This window comes from Typopeltis vanoorti, chromosome 19 (genome assembly GCF_054136105.1).
Source record: "Typopeltis vanoorti isolate ZY-2024b chromosome 19, IOZ_Tvanoo_1.0, whole genome shotgun sequence".
Lineage (NCBI taxonomy): Eukaryota > Metazoa > Arthropoda > Arachnida > Uropygi > Thelyphonidae > Typopeltis > Typopeltis vanoorti.
The window spans coordinates 104,032,493-104,049,495 of record NC_143567.1 but is presented as its reverse complement, the minus strand read 5'-3'; the positions used below and the strand labels follow the sequence as shown (position 1 = coordinate 104,049,495).

Sequence of the window (17,003 nt, the reverse complement as noted above, 5' to 3'; positions counted from 1 at the left end):
TTCGATATATGTCTTCGTATTTTTTACCCTGCCTTTCTATCCCTCCCCATATTATCTAACTCATCTATTCTCTCTTTCTCAAATTCATTCTGGCTATCAGTAGTCGCATTAACAAAATTGTATTTTTTTTTTTTTGAATGAAAATGCACGTTTGTAACAAAATTAAGGCTAAAGTGTTTGGGTTACCTTTGTTTAAGGCGTACATTAAGCGCAGTTCGCGTGGAGGTTTCTCCGAGTGGGTCTCCAAGGGCAGAAGATTGTGCGGCGCCACTTATTTTCCCCACACGCGTTAGTTCGTTGCAAGGTTCCGATTACTACCACCACCCACCCCCCTCCGATCTTTTCCCCTCATTGCCAGCTAATGCCAATAACGTGCTCCCATTTCACCTTCCCCTCTTTAACACTCGTTCCTACCCCTTTTATTCGATGACCTCCCGTGTATCGTGATCAACCTACGTAGGTATCCCGAATTCCTGCACAGAAACGCAATATTGGCGTCAGACGCTTGCGGCGACATTGGAAAGGTCAAGATCGATATCCGTATTGCTTCAGCAGCGTCAGGTCTTTGCGATCGGAACCCGAACAAGCAACGCGAACTGCGCCAAACGCTGGGTGGACTGCATTACGACACACGAGACTCCGCAGCGTTTGGTAAGCAACCGTAAAAAGAAGACTTTGTGGTTTGGGGCTTATTGACTCGCGCTGTGACATTTGAAAACGACAGTGGGGGGGGGGGGGGGGGGAGAGATCTGAAGAAAGCGCTTCAAGTTCGGGTCAAGTACCATTCTTTTGAACCAAATCGCGTGCAGTAAATAAATTATTATTACTATTATCAACAGAAACGGCACGAAAATACATTTCTTTAATCTCCAATTTTCTGAGTTTATAATACAGAATCCTTATTTTGCGCATGCGCAGAAAATTATGCTTTATTACTTAGTTCGCAGTGTCTGTAACTGTGTGTGTATGCTCTTTGGAGTCGTTCGTTCCTATTGGGGTCATCTCTTCGATCAATGACTGATCGCATCAAAGAGGACCTTTGAACAGATGTGCTTGCCGCTCGGCAACTTGTGCATTTCGGGTCATTTAACTGATTACCATCATTGTCACTTTCTTACCAGTTTCGCAGCTCATTAACTTAATGACGTCGCCATCGGACAGGTATTTGCCAACTCCGAGTAGCGACAACTACAGTCACAACTGTATTAACGTCTTGAGTCACACTAACAGCTCCATAAGATTTTATTTTTATTTCTTAATTGGCATCGCGGAATGTTTGATAATGAGACTAACAATATAAGGACAAGCCTCGCACTGTTCGACTGTGTGAAGAAAACCGGATGTGACGTCACGGAGACTGCGTATTGGAAACTGACTTCGTTGCAAAAATGCACACGTTTTGAAATAGTAGCAACAGAAAATTGAACTTCGCATATTTTTAATTGTTGGCCAAGGATTATGCAAACTAAACGGAAACTCCTTATCTGATCAAAAGGACACCCACATAAATGTAAGATGGCGGCGCAGGGTAAGAAAGTCAGTGTGAAATAAAACTGTCACGGTAAGGATTTAAACGATCTCTTAATTCTTTTATAGGCTAAGAAATTGAATGAAGAGCCATAATAACAAATTTGCCTGCTTGATTATAAGATTCGTTAAGCATTTCTGTCAATTTTTTTTGTAATCCAGTTCGTGCGTCAGCATCTCGATTTAATATCTTAATAAACAATAGATTTCTGATTACATTTTTGTATCTTGAAGTACAATAATTAATCTTCCTTTGGTTTTAACCAACATTTGGATAATGATCAAGAAGGTTTTTTTTTTTTTTTTAATCTTTCGTACCACCAGAATGCGATGATTTTTTCAAACAGTAACGTGTATAAAGGAACATGTTGGTATCGTTTGTAGCATGTCAATTATTGTTTATTGTTGAGTTGAGAAATCATTTCAGTGATTGATTTGTTAGATAGGTGGTATCAATTAATACTGTTGGATATTTTACTGCTGTTGATTGTATACCAAAATAAAAAGGATGAGAGTAAAAGGGATTTTAACATTGCCGATGTATTGTTGTTGTTATGTTCCATCGAGTCGTTTCTGACTCCTGGTGATTCTATGAACATACGCTGTCATTCCAGATCTGTCCCTGGCCATATCTTTCAGAATTTTCAAGCGCATTCCAGTTGCTTCTTTAATTCCATCTACCTATCTAATTATTCTTGGTCTTCCTCTTCTCCTGCTTCCGTCAACTTTAGCAAGCATCATCATCTTCTCCAGACTGTCATTTGCTCGCATAATATGTCCGAAGTATGACAATTTTTTCTTGATTATCATAGCTTCGAGGGAGCAATCTGGCTTTATTCTGTCTCTCACTGATTTATTGGTTTGTTTTGCAATCCATGGTATTCTTAGGAAGCGTCTCCAAACCCATAATTCAAATGAGACCAATGTATACGAGATGCAAATCGTAGATGCTCATTCTGTGTGTTCTCTGGCTAGTTTATCTGTTTATGTGGGATTAAAACCAAAAGTTTGACAGGAGAAAAATTTAATCTCACCTCCGTTCCCGAGAGTATATAATCCTAGATGGATGTACACTTATTTATTTTATGTATTACTATTATTTTTATTGATTTTTTTTTTTTTTTTTTTTTTTTTTTGGCAAGAGCACCTCGGAATTTACTGTATTCGATAAATTGGGTATTTCGAAGCATCCATGTTTCGAAATCTTCACTATTTCGCTAATACTCATTTTGTTTTTATTCTTGTTCTATTTACTAACATTATCCATTTTGCGACTACCCCTTCAGTCCAGTTTAAATTCTTTATTTAAATACATTAAAGCTTTATTTTTATTTGTCATCTTTAGTATATTTAAATACAATCGGAACTTTCCTATTTGCACGAAGTACTTTTTTTTATGACGTATCAAATTTTTACACGCGCTAATTCAAGTTGCAATTGCAGTTAATTAAAATTCCAGAGAGTTTAAACGCACTGAAGGTGCAAAAAATGACTCTTCTGAAATTACTACGTTCAAACTGTAGACAAACAGATAACGCATAATGTCACGTGTGATTATAATTGGCACGTGACACGATTGTTCTAAAAAATAGTAATGCTTAAAAGACATTGCAAATAAGATTGTGATTCGTATCGAGAAAAACGAAAGCTATGATCGTTCTTTAATCACTTTAAATTCTGGGAAACGTTCCCCCCCCCCCCCAAAAAAAAAAAGACATTGATTATATATCAGCCCTGGGTTAGTCCCGAGGGGGTGGAAAGAGGGGAAAATAGTTCCACTGCATAAAGGTGGTTCCAAGACTGCTGTTGTAAATTACCGACCGATCAGCATATCAGGAATCGCTGTCAAGGTCTTGGAGAAAATAGTCAAGAAAAGAATACAGGATTGGATAGATGAAAATGGGATACTGTATCGGGGTCAGCATGGTTTTGTGAAGGGTAGGTCATGCCTCAGTAACTTGCTCACGTTTTATAACACAGTGACGGCTGAACTGGATAAGGGTAATGGGTTTACAATGATTCTACCGGACCTTGCTAAGGCCTTTGACAGGATACCACATGGAATTCTAATCAGTAAACTGGAGCATATGGCGATGGATATAGGGTTGGTGAGATGGATAAGAGGGTGGTTGATGGAGCGATATCAGAGAGTGGTTTATTCAGGAGTGGAGTCCAAAAGAAGGCCTGTTACTTGTGGTGTGTCGCAGTGTTCTGTTCTTGGACCACTGCTATTTAATTTGTTCATTAACGATATAGGAAAGGATCTGAGAGGAAGTGTTCATTTGTTTGCTGATGATACAAAGTTGGGTAGAGCAATAGTGAATCCACGTGATGTCAAAAGTTTGCAGGATGATTTGGATAGATTGGAGTTCTGGGCTAAGGAGAATGGATGTCAGTTTAATGTAGTAAAGTGTAAGGTTATGCATTTTGGGGTGAAAAAATTAGCAGCAGCATATCACATTGGTGGAACTGTACTCCAGAAGGTTGACGACGATTTAGGTGTGTTGGTGGATAGGGAGGTGAAGTTTAGGGGGCACATTGCAAAAGTGGCTAAATCAGCTCGTCAGATCATTTGGTTACTGAAGAATACTTTCACGAGCAAAGATAAGCAAGTTACTGTTCTTTATCGAGTCTTGATAAGACCCCATCTTGACTACTGTGCCCAGATCTGGACCCCTGGGTTTCTTCTTGATGGGGAGGAGGTACAGAGGATCCAGAGGCGAGTGACCAAGATGATAGCTGGTGTATGGAATGAACCTTTCGAGAACAGGTTGAAGAGCTGTGGGTTGCAGAAATTGGTTGATAGGCGGAAAAGGGGTGATAGGATTGAGACATTCAAATTACTGAAGGGTTTTTACAAGATTAATTCAGAGGAAATTTTTCAGAACAGGTCTGGTGATGAGAAAACTAGGGGCCATCGATGGAAACTGAGCAAGAGTGTAGTTACAAGGGTGTTAGACCTAGGTTTTTTTAACTTGGAGAGTGGTGAATAAGTGGAATAAGCTGCCAGTTTGTTGTGGGTGCCAATGATGAATAGTTCTTGACATGATGTTTAGGGCCTCCCTCGATGAGTCTAAGGACTCCTTGGAGTTGCCGTAATAATAATAATAATAATAATGATAATAATAATATTTTTAAAAAGAAAACACACTGGATTTACTACCAATAATAAAATAAAATTTCGTAAACCAATCATAGAATCATGAGATTTTTCATTACCGGATGAATTCTTCGCATCTCAAGCAGATCTTGATGGATGGACTGGCCAAGATTTCCAGATGTTTTCTAGGATGGTTATTACGTCTGATTCTCAAGATTTGATACTTTGTAATTTTTTATAAATCTAATTATTGGCCTTCAAATGCATTGATTACCCAAGATCGCTCACAGAAAGATATTTAAAGGAGCCAAATGTGGTGCCTTAGAAGACACGAGATGGAATTTGCTCTCCCAATCAATTTATTTGGAAAGGCCTCCACTAAGTTGATATAACACAAGAAAGCGAACTCCATTATGTTGGAAGAGGTATTATTCTTGTAGTAGTTGTAGTATGGCACAATTTTGTAGCATGTTCAGGTAGGTTGGGCGTAATGCAGTGGCTTCTGTAGAACTGGGTCAATCACAAAATACGAAGTCAAGGCACGCCACACTTTCAGTTTGGGACTTTTACTTCTCCTCTGTGTGTAAATTATTAGAAACGTAAAAAAGAAGCCTCATGGAATGCGAGATCGAGAAAAACATTGTCATCATCTCTCCAAGATAACATTTCCAGGGCAAACCTATTTCGAGATGTGTCACTTGCATGGAACTTCTGTACCAGTTGAATCTTCTAAGTCCAAATCGGAGTCATTTGTAAACAGTATCACGGCATACTTAGTTCGACTAGATTTATGGGAGTTCAGTGATAAATGACTTCCCATATTGCTTCAATTTAATCCGTATCACCGCTGGTCACCATCTTGTTTCTTCCTTAATAGTTGGCATGGTTTAAACAGCTGGTTACGAGCAACTAAACAACCATTTTATATCATGGTATTGTAAAATACGTGAGTCAGTACATCAGGGCGTAATTAGACTGATTAATGATCCACCTCCAGAGATCAACGAACTTGGAACCGCTCGAAGAATGACTTCGAAAAAGTTCCTCTAGTCGCCATCTAGAATCGAAGTTAAAAAGCTCTTTCTTCGGTTGATTCACTGTTGAGTTGTGAAATGCGCCATATTGAGATTCAGTAAACGCGCGCATGCGCAAAACTAAATCAAGGTATTGTTGTTGGCAGTAATTTTGCAAGCATTTCTAATTGGCTGGATTTCGAACCATTTTCATTTTAGTTATTTAAGTTATAATAAATAATTTAAATCAACTATTTACTTAAAAATGTTGTACAACTACAAATTTTATATAAAAAAAAATAACAATTCTTATCTGAGACAAATGTGATGTTAATACTCAAAATAAGAATTTTTATTTTCTAGTCGGCAAATTCTCTATAATTTAAATTTATCGTGATTTCTTTTGCTCTGGAATAGCAAAAGAAATAAAGTGACCTGTGTGTCTGATCGCCTTAGATATTTTACGAAATTAAACTCAGCAGTAAGACTGAAATCCTCAATAATCATGAGGTTGTTTAACCTTCTGGCAAAAGAGTTTTACCGAGCCATTAGTTGTTCAATACAAAGAAAAGGATCGGTGCCTTTATCAGCTACAAATAGCTGACGACCATTGATGATAGCAATTAGTGGCAGCGAACACAAATGATGTCAATGGCCCTCCTTTCCTAGTAGGGAAGTGTAATTAAGAAGGGTTTCGATTGGATGATAAAAGATCGGTTATTTTGGGCGCGTTCTCATCGCTTAAACACGATATAATTATTTCAAGTAAATGAACTTTTTCTCTTTAAATAAAAGAACCGGCGTCGATGCTGCTGCCCTCTAACGGAAATGGAAAGAACTGGTATCATTCACTTGAGTGGTTTTATTATTGCCTGAACGAATAACAAACGAGACTCGATTGTTAAAGTAATCTCATCCCAGTCACAACTGATTATACCACTAGGGGTCTCTGATGAGGGCAATTCTTAGTGATAATCAACATCTGAGACAGCATCACGTTAAGTCGCTCTTGTGGCGAGTGACAATCGCATAATAACTTTCTGTGTAACATTATCAAATTCTCGAGGTACTGTGCGTCTCTATTCAAGCTTCATTTCCTGCAATGGGATACTTCCGGTGGCAAATATAAATGCATTCATCACACAAACTTATTAACAGCGTGGTCGATATTCCCACCATCACAAAGGAAACACGTTACCTTTGTTAATCCCATAATAACAACAACCCAAATAGTCTCTACAATAGCGTAGACCTCTCCCATCCTTCATTTTAAACGATTTGATGTGGAAATTCACTGTAAACAATACAACAGGAAATCAGTGATCTCATTTGAAGAGAATAAGTGTACAACGCTAATAGTGACAGTTTTAGGGTGGTGCGACAGTTGTCACCTTTTCGTACGTATGAATACGATAACCTAAAAATAAGGTCTCATAAACATGAACAAGAAAAAATCCGTCCAATTACAAAAATATTCGTAATGCAAGCAACTGCTTGGATTACGAATAAACAATAAACACCCTTTCTTTTACGTGTAAAATTATAGATCAATATAACTATTATTATTATTATTGTTGTTGTTGTTGTTGTTGAAACTAGGCAACTTTGATAGCTGATGTTCTTAAGGGAGAGCAAAATAACATTTAATTCTTTGCTGTGAAAGATTCTGTACAAGCGAATCTGTTGTTAACAAATCAACATGTTCTGCACAGTTACGTAATCTTCTGTAGCCAATAAAAGACATTTGTAACATTTATACTCTCAAATCGACATTTTATACACAATTATATAGCAAATAGTTCTGTTGCTAAGAAAGATATTTCATAGCAACTCATTTCTGTTACTATGAAATCGGCATTTTCTGTCCTAATTGTTACGTCATTGGTTACGTACTTAAATTAGTTGCTATGAAAGACCTCATAGCAACTTGTTCTGTTGTCATGGGAGATTTCAGAGCAATTCAAAGCAGTTTATGCATGTATGAAAACAATAAATTATTTTTTGACTAGTGATTTTGATATTCTGTTCTACTTTTGTTTTTTTTTCATTATAACAAATAAGTCTTTTTTTGCAAAATGAGTTATCTTGTCCGTTATTAAGATAGATCATTCTTGCCTTGTAAGGCTTTTATTTTAATTCCGTCTTGAAATAATTAGTGTTACTACGAAGGACGCTTTTTTTTTGTTTTTTGCTTACTTTTCATTTCTCCAAATAACCTTTTTAAACATGAAAACGTGTTTTCAATTGCATTTTGTTATTTTCTAGAACATCTTTTTGTGTAAAAAAAAAAATATGCACATAATCTTAATCTCTTGGAAGTACAAGATGACTAAGTGGGTGTGGAGATTAAGAAAAGGACAGACCAAATAATTACATCGCACCTGCCTTAGGAATTCTTATCATTAACGAAGCGTAGAAAAGTATTTTGTTATCTCGTTCCAGGAGACTTCTGTCTCCCAGAATGAGGATGTTACTTATCAATTCTCCAAAGCGCAAAGGAATTTAACGTGGCTTAAGTAAGGGTAAACTCAAACGCCAGAAACAGAGAAAGGCAGTTGTTTTTTTTTCACGATATAAAATTCTTTCAGTTTCAGATTCCATATTTTGTTCTGAGAATCTTCGATGAAGTAAACTCGCTCGAAATTAAGTATTATGTTAAAAAAATTTAATTTATTAAACAAAACTCAAAGTCGAATCTTTATTTATAAAACAGACTTCAGTGGAAAAAATAATGTTCGATAAATAAAGGTTTCGAAAAAAATGATGCTGTTATATGAAATTTTTATTTTGTTTATTTATTCGATGTTTCAGTTGAGTAAAAAAAAATGGGGGGGGGGGATATTTCAACGATACAAACCACTAGCGCTTCTGATTTTAAATGAACCAGAACCTTTGAAAAATGATTACACTGCAGTCTTTTATCGTTTTATTATTATTATTATTATTATTATTATTATTATTATTATGGAACAGGGTTATTAGAATATAAAAGAATCCTTGGTTAATAAAATAAAATAGAAAATAAATAGCTCAAAAATCGCCATTGTGTTTATTATCGGATTTTCGATGATTGAAAATGATGTAAAAATACTGACATCTTGGTGATGATCATCATCAAGATGTCAGTATTTTTACATCATTTTCAATCATCGAAAATCCGATAATATTGATGATCAAAAAATGTTTTGAATGTTTCTCAAAAATAGTTTGTTTTTAATGAACGATAAAGTATCCGAAAGATGTATTTGGAATGACTATCTTTATTAAATATTCAATACTTATTTATTAAATTTGAATCCTACATTTGAATGGCAAAAAAAGTCCATTTGTTGATTTTTCATAAGCAAGTTTTGCTATACGACACGTCAATGTTATCGAAGTTTTCCGTTAACTATTGCTAATAATTATTTTCTTGTACAGTCGAAATCTAAGGAAATGGCTCATCGGGAAAAAAAAAAAAAAAAAAAAAACTTGAAATTTCATTTTTTTATTTTTATCCAGAACATAAAATAGAATCCTGGAATGCACATGCAAATACAGAATGATAAATATTCATATACATTTCCGCTGCCGATCTGAAACTGGCTCTTTAATTTAGCTTGTACTTGGCAACGCTAATGACTTCCCATCTTAGCCAATTCCTTGTTATATTTTTTTTTCTGCAATGTGTAGCGAGTACTATTAATGAGTGTGCGGCCCAGAACTCTGCTTACGTCATCCAGTAGAAGGTTAGAAGTAAGGGAAAGGGATAATAGGGGTGGGCCGGGGTGGGGGGTATGGAGTGTTATTGCGTATCGTCGTCTCACAGATCCCCACTATAATCCACGTTGTTATCTCGTGCCAGGGATCTGTGGTAGCTGTATCGCCGCCCTACCTGTTGCTTCTGCTGATGCTGTGAATAGCTGTGCAGTGGAGCATCACATGCAGGGGAAATGGCCTTGAATGCAAGTGTCACCTTTGCGCCTGCAAAATAAATCATTTGCATCCCGAAACAATTCGAATTCGAGCGTGTACTTTGAATGTCAAAGTCTCCCGCACCTCTGTTTTATTCTTTTCTTTTTTCCTTTTCGTTTATTCCTTCGTTCGTTCTATCTTTTTCCCCTGCTCTAAATGCGAAATACACCTACCCTCCTTACCTTTTCGAATGCGTCCAGGATCCTCGGCAGAGGGCAGACCTGCAGCGAAAACGATGACGTTCGTGCCGTATGTTGCACGCGCGACATGCGTTGCACGGACGCGATGCGTTTTAGTGAAGGCAACGGATGATCCGACAGCGGAGTTACGACCGACCCTGCACACGAATGGAGAACTCGTTCGAAAGATGCCTTTGAAGAAGGTGAGTTTGGGTCTTTTTTTTTTTTTTATGTTTTTCTGTCTCTCGCGCTCCTCCTACTCTTTTTTTTTTTTTTACTTTTTTTCCCCCCCGAGAAATTATCGTTTGCCACACCTTGGTTAAGCAACGTCGATGTTAGTAATGGAGGGAAAATTTTATAAATGCGAAAAGTGTGAAAGGTTATCTCGATGACGTCACTGATGGAAAGATAGATGGCCTAAATGAAGGAAAGGTAGAGAAAGGAAGGCAGACAGACGGAGAAGATGGTCACGCACGAAAGAGCGATGGCGATTGTTTAGAAAGAGAAATGTCAGAGAGATAGAGATAGATGGGGGGAGAGAAACGTCACTCTCTACAGATGGATTGATAGATTAGTACAGAAACATTAACTGACAGAGAAGGTGGATGATTATGGCGTAGAAAATGAATAAGGGTAAATGACAAATGTGTAAATGAAAAGAAAGAGAAGTAAAGAAAATGTACGAAGAATAAAAGGAGAAAAAGATGAATGCAAGGAGGAAGAAAGGAGATAAGAGCCGTTTACAAAGATGGCATGCTTTTCGTTAGATGTATTTACTGACTCTAGCTAGATAACCCAAATACCAGGAGATACTAATCTTACAGATAGATTTTTTTTTTTTATGGTATGATGGAGATTAAACGGCTCGCGCATGCGTAGATGAGCAGAGAGAGAGAGTGTGTTTATACGATTGGATAGGAAATGTACAGATGTATACACAAATAAAGAATTATAAACTCTCCTAATGCAAAGATCATTACTTAAGTTATTTTTTATTAAATTTAAAAGTGAACTGTGGCAGCGTTTTTTTTTTTCTCGCAATCAATACAAAGAGAGAGATTATATAAATGGAGAGAGAGAGAGAATAGTTAGATGGACAAATGATTATACGATTGACAAAGAGATCCCCTATCCCATCCTATTCCCTCAGCCATATGCCTGGTGGGGGTAGCTATATACTACCGTGTGGTTTCCCGTGGCCTTCCTTGGCGTACTATATTTTATGACTGTAGACGTGTGCCTTAACGGGACTGGTTTGCTTGTTTTGAGGAATGAAAAACCATCCACCTCCGTATGAGACCGGTTAACTCACCTTTAGTCGTAAGAGACCAGATAAAGGTTCCTCGTGTCACTGACTGCAATCAAATCCAGGTCTTTTCGACCAAAGGGATTTGTCTATATCGACTGAGCTACGGAGGACAGAAAGATTTAGAGAGAGAATAGAGAGAATAACTAATGACTATACGATTGAACAGAGAGAGAGAAATAATAGTTAGATGAATAAATGATTATACGATTGACAGAAAGATAGAGATCTTCATCTTAGCTTTCATTGCGATAATGGGCGGATGTCAACAATTTACTTAGAAACCTCGGCGTAGAAAGACGCAAACCTAGTTCAGCTTCACCACCTCAATTAATCATTTTACTCGAATATGGCGTACTTACATCGAGATAAGAAAAAAAGCGTCCATCCCGACCAATTAAGTCAAAGAAAGAAGAAGCTCCAAGTGGAGATGGAAATCGAGCATTGCAAGTGATATCCCGGAAAGATAGATGGATAGGAGGAATGTCGAAAACGTTTGAAATAAATGAAAAAAAAAAAAACGGAGAGATTGCGAGTTGCAGTGAATAATTAGAAGCGAGAAGTGGGATTCGTTCTGTCACAGCAGAGAATGATGGAGTGTTATGGATCGGCGCAGGAAGGGTGCGATGTAGTAGGAGAGACAGAAAGGTGTAACATTCGTCAGAGAATACTTTTATGAGTCGAGATTTCAAAAGGGTTGTTTGCAGTCACGCGAACCAAGAATGCAAACGTTAATTGGATTCTTCCAGTGCGACACTGCGGATGATGCATCGCCGGGAAGATGCCAAGTGGCTTCTGTCCCTTGACACGAGGTGTAATCCTGCACACGACATAATGATCCTAGGGGCTTACGGGTCTCATCCCCCCTTTTTCTCCTTTACAAGCAGACCAAACCAAGGCACTTTGGATATATCACGTTCCAGTAATGCAGTTCCAGGTGGCACGTGGGAAATGAGGTTTTTTTTTTATTATTATTATTTGGATGGAGTTGAGGTAAAAATATTAATTATGCAATAGGCTGCGATTGCGCATGTGCGAACATAAGAGATTTATTATTCGATGGCGATCAATAACGATTACCTTGTCTAATGTAAGCAAGTCAAAATCCTGATATATGCTAAAACTTCGGTGCGCGTAGCACGCTAACTTATCACTATGTATTTTTATCGTTATTATTTAAAACGACTAAAATTTCACAGGCGTCCTGGTATGTTTTGGTCTTTTCTTTTCTCCAGTTATTTTCTTGTAACACCAGCTGAAAGCACCCTCTTAGTATTTGTGGTGTAAACTAGACTTCAACGCAAATTGCAGATCTTACCATCGAGCTATAAAAACGGCTGTCATTACTTTATTCTTGGCGATGCGCGGTTCGCAGAAGAAACATACACTGCCTACTCTGCCAGGTACCACATGGTAGACGCAAGCAGAGCTGACTGTCGCCATGGAAACATGAAAGCATTACATCACATTCATTCCCTCTAAAAGAGAAAGAGATCCTCGTTATTTCTGAATAAAAACGTATTCTTCTAAGGCGTTTTCATCGTTCCATTTCAGTAAATTTCTGCTAATGTAAAGAGAAGGTATAAGAAAACGGCAAACTGCTACCATCTCGTGTTCCTAAATCCTAAATAGTATTATTTTTTGTCTTCTGCCTGAGCTATGGTTTATTTTTTTTTAAGCTTCAGCATTTCAAATCCTGGTTTTTTTTCGGGATAAAAAAAGTCTTACTGACCAGTTTCAAATACTGACTACTCAAGAGCCAACTGAAAAAAAAACAAATAATAATTATATGTTATTTTAGTCGTTGGCTAAAATCGTCTTTGTTTTGAAGAACGAAAACTCTAGCGGATCGAGAATTTTCACTTGGTTTTGAATGATTTGCATTAATAGGTACATGGAATAGGAGATTTGAGTTTGCGTAACAAAAAATTTTATCATTAAAAAGATAACTTTTTCCCTACAAAATTTCTTCCTTATTTATAATTTATTTTCAATAAACAAATTTATATTACTTTATAACAGCGAGTATTATATCAAATTATGAAGCTTTTCAGTTTCTTGAAAAAAAGAATAAAAAAAAAAGTTCTTGGTGACATACTGATTGATGCATCAGAAATCAAGGAGACTTCTTTGTGCATGTCCTGATGAAGTGCCAAAGAAAGTCGAAACGTGACACCATCGTGTATTTTTCAGGAAGCAATAGAACCATTTGTTGTTGCATCTCTGTCTTCACCATTTTCACGTTTATTTGTCCATTATAAGATTTTCCCATGGAACCACGAGAAAACTTATAAGAACAAAAAAAGAACTACAAATCCTCTCATGATGCAAATGGCTTTTAATGTACTCCATCTTCTACCTGTGTTGATATTTAAAGTATACCAACACAAGGAAATGCCTTTATGGCCGCTCGCAGACTTAAAGCACTAAATGATGTTCTAATGTTTTGATCACTGATTTAAAGCATGATAGGCGATGGCCTTATACTTGGATGGATAAATTGATTTAATCCAGTTAGATGGTTAAATCATTAAGGACATTTGAGCCAGTGTAATACAATCTGTGTGTTTGTGTGGTTCATTTAGTTTTACGTAATCAATTCTCTCGCTATAGCGAAACAGTGCAGACCTCTAGTGGTCCAGAGGAGATTTATGACCCATTAACTTTCCACCCATTACTAGTGGGGACTATCTGTTGATTAACGATGCTTTCACCCTCAGGTGGACTAAGAAATATTTCCAACGTTCTAAAAAAAAAAATTAATCCTTTTTTTACTTGCTTCGCAACGTAAATTCAATTCAATCAATCTTTTCTTCTAAATTCCGGTAACTCTCCGCGCTAGTAATGGGTTGGTCCGGAAGCTATTTTTAACCACTTTTTTTTTTTCCAGAGACAACTTTCATGTCCAAATTTTACCTTCTTCGTTTGCGTGGAATCAGCCTTCAAAGGTTAAAAAATTGGGTTATCATACGAACCCATTAGTTTCCACACGAGTGTACGCACTTCTCAATCACATCGCTCAAGTACAACAACTGAAACCCTTCTTCAAATGCATCGGTGGAACAAATGCCTTTTCTCCCTCTGCCATAGGGTAATGAAATGGGACTTGCTACGCTCGTATCGATTGGTTTCAAACATTTATGTATAGTTTCTCACTCTGTAATGTATCACTAAGCCATTATACTCCTCTGCTTTTTTTTTTCCTGTCGCGATTATAATAGAAGTCATTCTCCCATCAGCCATTATTCACCTCAGTCTAGCGAAAGATATTCTGAATCGGTTCTTGCATTCAATCAAAATCACATTCTCATTTTAAATCATTCTCTGCCTTTCTTAAAAGATAAGAATTCGATTTATTATAATATAACTCTCTTTCTTTTTTCTCTACCTACTTTTACAATAACATTGTTAATCTGGATGTAGTGTTTATGATGCTGAGAATAGCCTTACCATTATTCCAGTTAATCTTTCGTCTTCCAAATAGTCTAACAGGGGGTTACTATTGGTGCGTCGGGATACACAAGACTGATTGAGAGAAGCCTCTCGCACTCCATCTGTAGCGATAAGGACTCTCCTTGGTTATCGCAAGTTCTGGAGGCGTTCGCAAAAAGCCTTTTTTTTCTCTTCTCTCTATTTGTCCACAGAGACTTCGATTGAAGATCATTTTCGCGTTTGGTTTAGCTTACATAAAAGGAGGGAAAGAGAGGGAACCGGAAAAAAAAAAAAAAAGATACAACGCACGGCATTTTGTTCCTGCAAAAAAAAAAAAAAAAAAAAAAAAAAAGAAATTCTACAGTAATGAAAGAGGATTACCAGTAAATAACATCAAGTTCCTGTTTGTTCGTTTATTTAATGTCTCTTCTTATTTTAAATCCTGTTATTACAATTTTATTGAACCCATGCAGTCTTTTACCGTGATTTCAACCTAAATGGCTTGTTTCGATACTTAAAAGAAGCAGTGATGTATTTAATAGATCCAATAGATGAATTCCATTTAGTTGGCATTTATCTACTGAATTCGTCTATAATGTAATATTAGAAGGATGGAGAACCTTAAAATTTTGGCTTGGATGTTGTTTTAAGGATACTTGCGACATAAGACTGAATGATATAAGTCTGGTTTGGCTCAACACGGGATTGAAACTGACCACAGCATCCTTTGGTCCAAGACGCGCCTCTTACATAGATCCCGTTACAGGTTCGAACGTTTGTTCAAGGAAAGCGTGGAGGCCTTGCTCCATCATCCCAACCTGAATCGTAATGACTGCATATCTATATCAAAAATCTGGGAAAGCCTAATCAAGATTACTCATTAATTTTTTTTTTTTTTTTTTTTTTTTTTTTTTAATAGCAAATTCAATCATGTTTCTACTTCAAAATATTTCGTTTCATACTTAGTGATATAACATCACGCGGCATGTTCTAATTTCAACGATCTATTGTTAGTATTCTAGCTTGTATATTTTTTAAACTGTTCTTGTAATACCACCGACGATGGTCTGCTATTTCCAGACCGAAATATTTGGTTAAATAAATATCTTTCTTGTGATTACGTGATTATATCATTCAATCATTTGGCTTGGATGGTTGAGTACTTAGCGTATCCACTTTATAACCAACAGTCTGCTGGTTCGAATCCCGAGTATGGATGTGTGTGAATGTCCTTTGGTGGGATGAAGTTCGTTGTCCATTCCTCCCACTCGATGGAAGTTGAAGTGGTTGAAGTTGGTTTCAATATTATCAGTGAATATAACTTTCGTATGGATCTTTAAATTTATAAAGATGTGACAAATTAGTATCGCTATAAAAAAATTAAAAAATAAACAGTTTAGCCGAAACAAAAAATGGGCATAATTACCTAGATATCAGATAAGGGCATTGCAATTTTTTAAAAGCGAAATCCAAGTTAAAGTATACAATATTTTTGATTTAAATACACATAAAAATAGTATTACTTGTAAAAGTTTGGTTATAAATTAAACTGAACTTGCCAAGAAAGTATGTTCTTGTTTAATCTTTTTATCCAAGTGTAAGCAAACAAAGCACACGCGAAGTACCTTTACGACTAAGCTACTTGTAAACAAGAACATAATTTCTTGGCCAAAGACAATTAATGTTCTTGAAAAGTTAGATTTAATAGTACTACTTTTAAATATAGCAGATAGTTAACCAGCACTATTTTTAGAAATAAATATCTATTAAAGAAATTATTCGTGTTTTCGTATCCCCAATCAAATAACACTTCTGTTGAGTGTGCATAGACAGTCACGAAATATAATCTCTTCCTATAAATAATAAATGTTTTACACCAAACGGGTTTTGCTGCTCTTCCAGGATTATTTGTCACAGGTATATTATAATACAGTACTTTTAAAACGTGTTTAGCTATTTTAAGGAATCGTTTACATTATTTGGTATCTATCAGTATCTGCTGACGTATCTATCTATTGACGACCACCATCTAGTAACCTAAAAAAATATTACCGTTAACCCAACTAAGGATTAGTGCCAATACCACGACATACAGAAATTTCGCGTTTCTACATTGACCAAAAAGGAAATTGCCTCAATAAAAATGCCTTGATGGAAACACTTTTTTGGAGGTCAGTAACCCGATGTTGTTCGGTCAAATGGAAAAAAAAAAAAAAAAAATACGAGGCAGAGCTACACACCCACACCCGACACACTCACATACACAAACATCCCCATGTTTACTCTACCGCTGATACAGCTACTGTAGAGATCAACACAACGCAGAGAACCACCAGCCTACTACGCAATCAATGTATTGACTGAGCCGGCAGCCCACCCACTCTCACACTGCAGACTGCCTGGTGACGAACGCATCACCCAAGACAGGCTCTCGCCGTTAAGATAACCTTCAAAATTCTCTTTAAAAAGAAAAGACAGGAGATAGAGAACAG

General features: G+C 36.8%; 1 protein-coding gene and 1 long non-coding RNA gene across 2 annotated transcripts in view; one reads left to right on the top strand and one right to left on the bottom strand.

The window, feature by feature from the left end:
• The window catches only part of LOC150096413 (uncharacterized), a 234,628-nt gene that overhangs the window by 157,137 nt on the left and 60,488 nt on the right, over positions 1–17,003 (top strand). The gene's annotated exons all lie outside the window — the stretch shown is intronic.
• LOC150096414 (uncharacterized) overlaps positions 1–17,003 on the bottom strand; it is an 83,742-nt gene that overhangs the window by 13,673 nt on the left and 53,066 nt on the right. The window lies entirely within an intron of this gene.